This window comes from Nuphar pumila, chromosome 16 (assembly GCF_984573655.1).
Source record: "Nuphar pumila chromosome 16, dmNupPumi1.hap1.1, whole genome shotgun sequence".
NCBI classification, from domain to species: domain Eukaryota; kingdom Viridiplantae; phylum Streptophyta; class Magnoliopsida; order Nymphaeales; family Nymphaeaceae; genus Nuphar; species Nuphar pumila.
The window spans coordinates 41,316,048-41,328,723 of record NC_143264.1 but is presented as its reverse complement, the minus strand read 5'-3'; positions in this window follow the sequence as shown (position 1 = coordinate 41,328,723).

Genomic DNA, 12,676 nt, shown 5'->3' with positions numbered 1-12,676 from the left:
TTTCTATATGTTGCGGTTTTGGCAAAGGTTTTGACCCACCAGTGTGGTCTGGTCCGTGCATGGGTTCTGCCCCGCTATGGCAGCAACCCAGTTGCCCTTGGACCGGTTGGGTTCAGCCTTTGACCAGGATGACTATGACTCCTTGGTGCCTTAGGGATTCAGCTGCCCCTCTTGGTGGACAGCAGTTCGTTGAAGCTGGACTGTTCCCAGGCCAGACCGAGCCTTGTTGCCACAAGAATGATTACAACACCTCAAGTAATGTGCCCCTTTTCGGCAGCCCTGCCCAAGGCATTCCAAGCTGGACTACAGCCTGAGTGGCTGCTGCCTAGCCGATTGCACCTACTCGGCTCGGCCGAGTAGGGAGTGGTCTTTGCTTCTAGCTAGCAGGTTCGGGCCTGCTAAGTCAGGTTGTGTGACCACCTGTTCTTCGCCTTCGTACCTGCCTCTCCAACCCTGCCCAGCAGGGGCAGTAAATTGTGCACTTGCACAACAAGCCTCCGAACTCCGCCTATGCGAAAGCCGACAAGAGCCAGTGTGCTCCTTAGCATTAGGTAAACCGACCATGGGTCAGCCCCTTCGCCAGCCTTTCTCCCGCATTTAGGATGCCTTGTTGACATCTCCTTAGGTGCTAGAACTCCCTACAGTCGTGCCCCAGTCCGGACCAAGCTGAACTCCTGAAGGATGGCTCTGTTGGCAGCTACCTCTTTGATAGTTTGTGCGGGCAAGCAACCCTTTCTTTCGCATATTATCCCCTTTTCTTCTGTTGGGGGCAATGCTGGCAGCCCAATTCTGCAATTTTTTTGTAGCAACTGTGTTTCCCTTGGCATCAATTTATGCTGTCATGTAGTCTGCAAATTTACATGATTTTGGCAGTATTGTGTTTGCTACAACTTTCTGCAGCAAAGGCACTCTAGGCAGCGCCTTAGGTACGACAATTCCCTGTAGTCTAGTTCTCGCTGCATTCTCTTGCTCAGCGGGTGTGCTTTTTGGCAGCACTACCCCGCTGCGTACATTTCCAGCTTGCTTAGGCAAGTACAATACCATACTCCTTGTTGCAAACCTTTTTGCAATGTTGGTGCCACAAGGCAGCGCCCTTATGGCTGCGAGCTCCCTAAAGGTTGGTACTCTTGGGCAGCTATCGGGCTGTTGTTGTAACTGTAAAATTTTGCAGTGATGGCGCATCTTGGCAGCAAGTTTTTGGCTGTAATCTCTTGCAGCTTTGGCGCCTAAGTGATAGCACTTTAGGTACTGCATTTCCCATGCAGTTTGGCGTTTTGTGACAGCACCTTCATCGCTACGAATACCCTGTCCTTCGGACATTCTGGGGCAACATTGTTTTTTTTGTATTTTACTTCAGCAAGTGTGCTCTTGGGTAGCATCGTTGTTGTGGCAGTTAGCTGCAGCATATGCACATGTCTGGCTACCCCTTGGCTGTTGCAAGTTACTACATGGCATGCACTTGGTTGCAGCACTTTGAGCGCCACATCTCTATCACTCGATGTGATACTTTATTCCTTACACGTTTAATACTTATGGCAACTTGTGTAAAGCAAGCTAGAAATATCGCATGCTTGACAACTTCCAAAAACATACCTGCAGTGTATGCACATACGTGTCATTGAAATGAAAAGTGCTATCACACCATTTGTCCCTAGAATGAATGATACGAATAAGGCTCTCTTTATCGAGATAAATGTCAGATATTTACTGCTTGAAATGAATTATGAGCATGAGGATGGATATACCATAACATGTGATGAATGGTAATTGCGTCGATAATGATGCAAATTGTCTAATGAAGCATGTGCAAAACATTATGTCCTGCTTAAAATGGTGTAGCGCGTGTATTTTGAATTATGGAAATATATGATTGAATGCTTGATGATGTGATAGTTCGTATGCACCTTTGGCACATCATGTCACTAAACTAAAACGTGTTGAATTGTGCATGGTTATAGATAAAGTGTCTTATATTTAACGATGTTTCTTAGCATGCGATGAATGCTTAAACGAATTCGTGTGCATGTACACATAACACATGATGCACACTAGGCACTTGGTTCATCTCGAAAATACAAAAAGGAGACTTGGGGGCACATTATAGGGGGTATAATTATCTTTTGAGACTTATGGATATGTTTAAACTCGGTGGCAAGTTATGTGTGGGCGATGGACCCACCTCGTGAGTCGAGCTCACTTATTTAAGAATGTCATACACCCCTAAATGATGATTGATGGATGTTGCCTTCACTGGCAAAGTGCTCCACTTAGTTTTGTTGTGCTAGAGCACATGAATGTACGAGTGTGACCTCGTCATGATTGTTCTTGTTGCCTTGCGGGGAACACAAGGCCAGATGGGCTTAAGTACCTCAAAAGAAGGGAATGTTGCTAGTTAAGCCTAATAAAGATAAATCTCCTGGTTGCACATTTGCATAAGTTGAAATAACAGACACTGACGATGATTCTCGCAGAATACAAGGTTCCTTCGCATACCCGAAGGGATAATCAGGACGGAGCAATTAAACTAACGTACTAACTGCTGACTCATGAACAAGATGTTTCTATCATAGTAATTGCTCAATGGCTTACTTTCTCAACTACTTGATTATTTAATTGTTCAATTGCTTAATTGCGTAATTACTTTGGTTATGAATCAGGTTGCATGCTTGTTACACGAAGTTGTCACTCACTGCCTTGTGATAACTCTGTAATTAAAGTTATATTTCTCTGCTCATAGTTATAATTGTTGAACTGCTCTGTGTTGTATTTGAATATTAACTATAATCACATGAGCATGCCAGTCACTTGATGATGTTCTTACTGCTTATTTTTTATCATATTGCTAAAGATTTATTTTTCCTGCTTACTGTCTCTAGCTTATAGTTGCACTTGTTAAATTCCGCAAAGGTTTCTTACTGTTCCATTATGTTAGATTTACTTGGGATTAGCCATTGTTGATAGTTGTGTCCATGTTATTACTGCTTATGTTTTTCATAAAATGGATAGTTGCGGATTGTTTTTCACCAACTCACAAGAGTACTGACCCCATTTTATGGGGATACAAGTGACGACTACTAGTGATGCGATGGCGATCGATGTGCGATGGAGAATTGAATCCACACTCTAGAACTTAGTGATCTTGGCAGTTGGTTTCAGGAAATCCCTTGTCTGGGAGACTTTTGTAATGGGAAATGATGTATCACTTCTTCCCTCTTATTTTGTAAACCAGTGGTAATAAAATGTTCCTTCTTGTTGTTTATATTGTAACCCGCTCAGAATTTCCAACTGATTTCCCTCATGGTTTTCCGTTTGCCTAATGTTTTCAAAAAGAAAAATTCTCTAAAAATCTAAGGATTTTCTAAGTTGGCATTTTGGGGTGTTATAATTTTTCCCGTTCAGGTTAAGGGTCAAGCCTGAACCTCGTTCTTCCATGAGGTATTTCTCCGTTCAAGTTAAGGGTCAAGCCTGAACCTCGTTCTTCCACGAGGTATTTTCTTGTTCAGGTTAAGGGTCAAGCCTAAACCTCGTTCTTCCACGAGGTATTTTTCCCCCTTTCAGGATAAGGGTAAAAACCTGAATCATTTTTGCAAAAAGGCCATCTGTCAAAAGCTATTTAGTCTCAGTCATGAGGCGCCCAAGATCACTCCCTTTTCTAAAGCTTTTAGGGAACCCCATCTTTATTGCCTTCTTTACAGCCCCTCATTTTTCTATGAAGTATTTTCATGGTTTCCTCAATCTTTTCTTCCGAGGACTCCACTCTAGCCCCCCGTTCAGGTAAGGGTTAAACCTGAGCCTCCTTCGTGAAGTATTCTTCTCCCCATTCAGGTAAGGGGCAAGCTTGAGCCTCATTTTGATGAGGTGAATCTTCTTCTTCGTTTCTGTCATTCTGTATCTACCACCACCTTCACCAGAGCATAATTCTTTCGTACCCAGTCAGATTCTTCTAACTGTGTCATTTTTATAGCCCAAACTTGGTGTGTTTTTCTTTGCCACTAAGCTTGGCCTTTCAACCGACTTAGTAGCAAAGAGAGACATCTGTAAACACCCTAAATTTTCCTCATTCATCCTCATACACCCCTTTTCAGTAGAAGCCAGTCCCTGTAGGAGTCTAGCCCTAGGTCGATCTCATTTTAGGTGTCATTTCACCCCATTTTGTTAAAAAAAAATTACCATTTTACCCCCAGGTCACCATAGATCTCTGTCAGTCAGAGTCGACTAAGCTCATTTTTAAGTTTAGAACATTTAGAATGTATATCATTTTTAGCTTACCTGAGCTCACGATGAGTGAACCCTATTCATTTCTGACAATTTTGGCCAAAATTGGTTCATTTCCCCATAAATGAGCTCAATACCAGCTCGAATTGTAGTCAATTGTTCCTGGGTCAGTTAATCCCAGTCGACCCTATTCCTCTGAATCTAACCTGAGCTCACCAAGAGTTCAAGTGGCCCAAATCCAGTTCAATTCAATTTCCCAGAGTCTAAGAATCTATTTTAGCCTATTTCAGCTGAAATTGAGCTAAATCCAGTCAGTTGAGCTGGTGTTTGAGCTTCAGATTTAGTTCATCTCAGTATTACTGATCTTCATTCTAGCTCAAACACAGTGTAGTCTCGTTACCCACTTCACTCCAGTGGTCATTTCTCACCATTTTTTTTTTAGAATTGTACCATTTCTCAATCATTCAGTCTAGGGGATTGTTTGAGTTAGTGTCATTTTAGTTCACCTGAGTTTAGAAACCTTAGAATTCACTGTAAACCAACCGAGACCAGTTCAAACCTCGTTTTCAGTGTCACTCCATACCCTACAGGGGCAAAATCATTTCTCGATCATTTTGTCCAAAACTTTATTTTTATCATTCCCCCAGCTAGTACAACTGCTAATATGGGCTCGAATCAATTCCTTTCCTGAAAATTTAGATATATCTGAGACCCATTTCATATTTGGATTAGATCCAGTGTCGGATTTGAATCCAATTATCAATTTTCATCCTCGAACAAGAATGTTCAATTCTTTGTTTCTCACAGGGATCCGGGACTTCAAATCCCTCATCCAAGGTTTACATTCCATATCATTTTGTATCATTTCATGTCATTTTATTGCATTGCACATCATTGCATGTCATTCTCGAGATCCAACACTCTTGTTTTTCAAAATCTCAAATCCAGATTGGATTTTAAAACCTTTATTTTGAAGTTAATTTCAAATACCTGGGTTTTAAATTAACATTTGCCATTTGTCAATCCCCAGGATCTTATATTCCTTTATTTTAAAATGTTTTTCTTAGAAAGCGATCTGGATTTGTTTAAAACTCAATTTTTAATTGATCTCAATTCTCGAATGAGACCCATCTAGGTGGCGTCGCTTCTGAATCATTTTTTTCATTTAGATTTCTCAAATTTCAGTTATCTTAGAGTTTTAGTTGATTTAGGAGTCTGTCTTTTTACCTTTTAAACCTTTTTAAACTTTCATTTTATTGGTTTTAAACCAGAGGTGGCCTTACTCCTTGCTCATTTCTTTCATTTGGCTTTTTTTTTTAGAGTTTTAGTCGGGTTAGGACCCTATCCCGGAGTTTCAGTCGGTTTAGGACTCTATTTTAACCTTATCTTTTATTTCTACTTTTACTTGTTTTCAAGAAAACCTTTTAAAATCTTTCAAAAGAAACCAAAATATTATAGTTTTAGTCGGACTAGGACTCTGTTCCAGAGTTTCAGTTGGTTTAGGACTCTAACCCTGACTTTATTTTGGAGAAAATCTTTCAAAAACATCTTCATTTGTCTTTCAAAAAATCAAATTTCAAAGTTTTAGGACTTTATCCCATAGTTTTTGTCGGTTTAGGACTCTAGTCTGGAGTTTTAGTTAGTTTAGGGCTCTGTTTAAACTTTTAATTTTTATCTGGTGATTTTAACCTTGTTTTAAAAACCCTTTTTTAATCTTTATTTTAACCTTTTCAAAACCCAAATATGGGACCCACACAACTGGCGCCACATTAGAGAGATTTTCAACTCATTTAGGACTCTAATTGATTTAAAAACTTTTATTTTCAAAATCTAGCTTTCATTTTAACTTCTTTCAAAATCTTTACTTTTAAATTTTCAAAATCATTTTCTGAAAGATCAAATGGGGCCCATAGAGGTGGCACCACATTTGATGTTATTTAAAATCAATTAGGAGTAAATTAGGTTAGCTAATTAGTATTTTAGTTAGGTTAGAAGTCCCAAGCAAAATCGCCCCTCTTAATTGGATTAATTAGGAAGAGTTTCGAGAAAATAAAACTTTCTAAATTAAACCTAAAAAAATCTATAAATAGAGGGCTATAGGGGGTCGACCAGCATGCTCTCTCCTCTCCTCTCTCTCTCTCAAAATCGTGTGGCTCTCTCTCTTCCTTCTTCCTCCTCCATTGGTGCAACCAAGGTAAGCTCTTCTTCTCTTTTTTTATTTTGTTTTATTTTTTCTATTATTTTCACCATTGTCGCCCCCCTATGCATGAGCTCTTTCCAATTTTTTCGTTCAAGCCCCACACTTCATGATTCAAGATGATGATCTATTGATCATCCATGATTATTTTCGTATTTTTTATCCATTGGATTCATTGAAAAATAGTTTATTATGTTAAATGCCCGAAAAAGATCGAGATTCGACCTTTTTATAGGTCGAATCCCTCTTTTAATGGCTAAATCAAACTTCTAACCGTGATTCACTGATTTTTTTTTATTATATCCATGTTTATTTTAGTTGTTCAAGCATCAAATCATGATTCATTGCATTATTTATACGTTTTTTTATGTTTTTAGCATGAATAATCCATGTTATTTCATTCTAGGATTTTAGATTCGATATTTGCGATTCTGGACAACTATTAATGTATTTATTTTACTAGTTTATACTTATCAATAAAATCTGAATTTTTTATGATGAAATCATGCATGTGTCTATGGTTTTCAATAAAATAATTGGGATTTTTAGAGGTCTGTAACTCTATGTTCAAAAATCAAAGTCGGAACCTATTTTCTGAGTCAGAAAAATGCTATAGAAATTGAAGAGTACCTTTCCGAGGTCATATCTCTCTAACCAAAGATTGTATCGATGATCCGTAAAAAGGGTTGTTTTCATTTAAATCTTTAGTTTGTTATGTGAAATTTTTATAAATTTCTATGGTATATTGTTATTTTATTTCAGTTAAGAATCAAATCTATATTTCTGCAACTGTCAATCATTATTTAGAATTAAAGTCAACTTGCTGGAATGATTTCTCCCTAATCGGAGATCTGATCGATGATCCGTAAAAAGAGTTGTTTTCTTCAGAATCTTTAGTATAGCTCTTTAAAATTTCATAAATTTTTAAGACTGTTTGCTATATTTCTCTATACCCAAAACTAGATCTGTCTGTTTCACATCGTTACGTATAGGCCAGAATCAAGTATATATTGCCAGAATCATATCTCCCTAACCGAAGATGATTTTTCCGATTTGTAAAATGAGTGATTTTTGTTCATCTATTTAATTTCTCTATGTAAAAATTCATAAACTTTCATTGTTGTTTGATACCTGATTCGGGTCTGACACTACGATAGATATGTGACCATGGGCAAATCACATATTTTCATATTTTTATTTAATTTTTATATCAAAATAATCCCAAACAGTATATTTTTTTATTGCATTTTAATTTTAGGGTTATTAAAAGTGTCCATGTCAATTTTTACAGATTTTAGAAATCATTTGATGCATTAGTTACTTATTTCATAAAAACAGGATGCTCGCGGAGTCCCGATTCAACTGAAACACTGGCAAAATTTATTTATTTTTATAATATTTCAATTTTTTCATGAAAAGCTTCATATTTTTAGGGTTTTATCATGTTCATAATCATGTTAGGGTGCTCTCCACCCAATTTGGTACTGTTTTGAATTTGTTCGATCCCCGGATTAAGCGTTTTACAAAAATATTTTCTAAGAAACCTTATTTTTAAACCCTATTTTGCAATAAAGGTCAATTTTCAATGGTATTTTGGTTATTTTTCTCAAAGTTCTGAATTTCAAAGTTATTTATTTTTATTATTTATTCAATTTTGCATCATTCTTTATTATGTTTATTTCAGGAAAGCATGAAAAAATGCTTATATCTGGATAAATCCCTTAATTCGAGATATTGTTGGATAAATCTCGAAAAGCTGACATTTGTCCACTAACAAGTTTGTTAATTTTGCAAGGACACTCAAGATTAGATTTTTCTTTTCTTTATTGTATTTCAGTTATTGATGTAAATTAAATTGTAATATTGGAATAAGAATTTATTTTTCTGCTTAGATTAGGACTATATTGCATATAGTTTATTTTCAATAATATTATTTATAGATGAATGATGATTCATGCATATTCAAATCTACAATAGTCAACATGAATGACACGTGCACTCTCTTCTAAGAAGTTAATAAACTCGATTGAGTTCGTATTTATGGCCATAGTCAGAATACGAACAATATCCAGATTTATCATCTTCTTTTAAGCCACAAACAACCTACACTCTTAGGCTATCTTCAGAAATTATTGCATATTTTGCAAAGTTTTCCAAGTATTTTCTCTTTTATAATCAAATGAACTATATTCAATACACATTTGTGGCCATTATCAGGAATATGTGCTGAATTTATTTCATCTAAATTCTATAAGGCACCAAGTCTTTTTATCAATGATTTCTCAAAAATTCATCAGAAAATATTTTCTCAAATTGCATTCATGCATCATCTAGGTTTAGACTGCATCATGAAAAGATTTCACAGGGCCACATGCCCCTTCTTTTGATCAATTCAAAAATCCTATCTTAAAAAAATCAATTTTCTCAAACTCACCTGAGTTTTTCTCAAAATTGATTTTTTCAAAACTTCAAGATCTCATTTTCCCTCAAAATCGATTTTCAAGGTTCCTTCCCTTTTCAAATATTTTCCTAAGTCCAATTCATGATTTTCCCAACTTCAATATTTCCCAATTTCTCAATTCCAATTCAAAGAAATCAAACTTCTCAAAAATTATCCAAGTTCCCGCCAGAAATCAATTTTCTCAAAACATCAGGATTTCTTCAGAAATTGATTTTCCTTTTCTTCAAAATATTTTTCCAATGCAATTCACAATTTTCAAAGTGTCCTCTTTTCCAAAAAAAAATTCAAATATTCGAAGCACATATCATGTCTTCAATCTGTATTTTCTGAAATTCATAGCACATGCCTGATCCTTTGTGTATTTAGGAATAGAACAACGATTTAGACAGTTGAGTAAAGTAAAATACATGATTGATCCTTGGTTCGATTACCCCTAGTAATGGCTCCAGAAATGGTTGAACCTCGTACCGACAGGCGAGTCCCTTTCCCGCAAATTTTTAAAACTAAGATGAGTTATTTTCAAAACTTTTTGAAAAGGTCAGTTTTGAAAGTGCAGTAGGATCGAGGCAATGAACACTAGAGGGGGGGTGAATAGTGCTTTTAAAAATTGTCTGCGAAATATTAACGGATTTTGCAATTTGCAAAGTAAACACACAAAGAACACAATAATTTATCTTGGTTCGGTCTTTCTCAACCTACATCCAGTCCCCAAGCAAAACCCGCTTGAGATTTCCATTATCAACCTTGTGTAACTACAAGATCACACAGACCAAATCCGGTCCCACTTCCAGTAACACACCTACTGAAAGCAAACAACTCCTTTAAACCAAGGAGTCCTTCCTTTTACACAAAATTGAAAGTAACAACTTACAATACAACCTATGAGCCCTTCTTATGAATGCAAATGAGATGCAATTGGCTTTTGAGGTTGTTGGAATACTCTACTCACGAATTCACTATATCTCAAAAGAATTTGAGTGAAAAACTAAAGTGAAAATATCAAATGAGTAAAAAAATGAATATGAGTGAAAAGCAAAGAGTAATTGATTCAAATTTATTGAATTGAAGTGCTTTTGAGTGTAAAATACACTCATATTTATAGTTGAAAGTTTCCATACGTTGAGGGTATGAAAGGGTGTCAAAATAGCCCATTTTGAACGATCAAAACGTTTAAAAAATGAAAAGACACGCCTTTTTGAAGTTTCAGGAAAAACAGCAAAATTAGTCGACTGAAACAGTAGTTAGTCGACTAATAGTTAGTTATTAGTAGACTGACAGTTATCGTCGATCGACTGATCTGTTTATCGAGCCGTTTGAAAATCTGAACTTTTGAAACTTAGTCAACTAGAGATAAAATTAGTCAACTGATAATATCATCAGTAGACTGAAAAACCTTTCAGTCGACTGCTGCTAAAATCTTCTGAAAAACATACATTTTGTCTGGTCGATTGATAAAAGCATTAGTCGGCTGCTGTTAAATTTTCCAGAAAACACATGTTCTGTTCAGTCGACTGATAATACCTTCGGTCGACTAATTTGACAAAAATGACTTTTTAGAAAATATGGCGCGAAAGGATTAGTCGACTGGTGAGTCTATTGGTCGACTAATAAACACGAAAATTTAAGAAAAGAGTTTTCTAAAAAGATTTTCATGAAGGATTCTTTTAGAAAAGTTTTTCTAAAGACTTTTTAGGTGAAATGCACTCTAAGTAAGGCTCTTACAAGAATCTAAGACTTTTAATGAATTTAACATTTGCACACTAGTCTTCAAAGATTCTTCATCGAATTCTTCAATTTTTTCATTGCCTTTGCTAAAATACAGTTGATTTACTTGTTCATCATAAAAAACTTGTACTTGAAGTATCATGTACGACTTCATTGTCATAACAATCTCCCCCTTTTTTATGATGACAAACTTAATAAAAGATGAAGCATTTAGATGCATAGATGAAGATTTTACTCCCCCTATCAATATGCTGCAAAACATTAAAAGTTAGCACATTTAAAGCACATATATCACATATTGATTGGTTTGCATTTACATCATTACTTCATGCATTTTTAAATCTTTTTCATAAATGAAATTTTCAGTGTTTCCACATGATGTAATTTTCATGTCATAATGCAATATGCAATTTCTATCTTTTTCTCTTAATTTCGCATTTCTACCAAAATCTATTTTTTTCTCCCACTTTGTCATAATAAAAAAGAGTTAGGAAAGAAATAGCATAAGCAAAATGTAAATACAAGTTTAAAATATTACAACCCATAAAGTATGAAAGTTCAGTAAAGACAAAAAATAAAGATCAGAAAAGTGAGTTGAGCAAGTCCTTGATTACAGTCACATCTTTCTGAATCAAAGAAAGTTGTTGAGTCACATCTTCACGAAAAGTGCGTTGATGCAGCTCCAAAGCTTCCAGTCGCTGCAAAACTTCATCATTGTCTTGACTTGTAGAAAATTTCTTTCTTTTTGCTTGAGATGAAGGTGTCGTAGAAGATGGTGAGGGTTCAGAAATTGCAGTAGGATCAGATGGTTCAGTTTGATCAACATTTAAAAGAGGCAGATATTTGATTTTCATCATTTTAAAAATAGTTTGATCAAAGAACTCCTTTTGCTCAATATATTTTTCATTAGTTAAGTGAACTTTGAAATGTCTGAAAATACGAGTTAGAAGACATCCATAAGGAAGAAATGGTTTTTGTTTCCACAAATTTGTAAAATACACATTGGCCCAATTTACAGAAATATTTTCAAATAAAACATAAAGAGCCGTAGATAGATCTGTGGAATAGTAATCAAAAGAACCAGTTTTAGGTAGAACATTGTGGGCAAGGATTCGTCCAGCAATGCGTGCACGAGTTTGAAAGGAGAGCAATGAGGTGCACCGGGAAGAAGAATTTATTCAAAAATTGTTTCATCATTTAGTTCAACAATATTGAAAAGAGTGTCTGAAGGTGGAATTTCTAGGATTTCTCCAAGTAGTTTAGAATCAAACTCAATTTCAACATCATGAACAAGAGAGAAAAGAACTCCAGTTTCATGATCAAAATGTCAATTCGTATAAAACAAGTGAATCAGAAAAGGATAGTGAAGGATGTCTGCACAGGCATCAAAAAGATGTGAAATTCCTGGAAATAATTCTCTTATTTTGTAACGAGAAAATAGGTGAAACAGTACATTTCGGTCTTGTAAAATAGGTAGTGCAAAAATCGATCCAAAAGTATCATATAAAAGGGGATTTCAGAGTAATCTGAGAGAAAATCCATGTCTTGAAGAAGGTGTAGGAGGAAGAGAACCTAAACCTTTTGCAGATGCAGTCTTCGAACAAGGCATGATTAAAAAAAAAAGATTCACCTCACAACATAGTTGCAGAGAATGATGTTGACTTCCAAATGACATCCGACAGAAGGAAAATGTTGTCCGGCATTGTGAAGGAGAACCAATGCAACAGAAATAGTGAATAGACAAGGAGGAGTCTACGGTGGATGACGGCAGATCCGAGGAGGCTGCCATAAAGGGATTCCGGCAAGGACTGAAGATGCACCGTCACGGCAAGAGGATTTCGGCGAGATCTGAAGATGCGCAGGTTACTGCAAGAGGATTCCGGCGTCTCCATGTCACGGCAAGAGGATTCCGGCGAGGAGAGGTTCAAATGGCACTCCAAGGGTTTTTCGGAAGAGAGAGAGGAAAAAAAATCCAAGGGTGAGAGAGAGAGAGGGTTTCGTTTTAAGGGTTTTGTTTCTTTTTAAAAAAATGAAAAGGTACAAAAATGAAACGATGCCAAAAAAAATGGGTGTTTAAA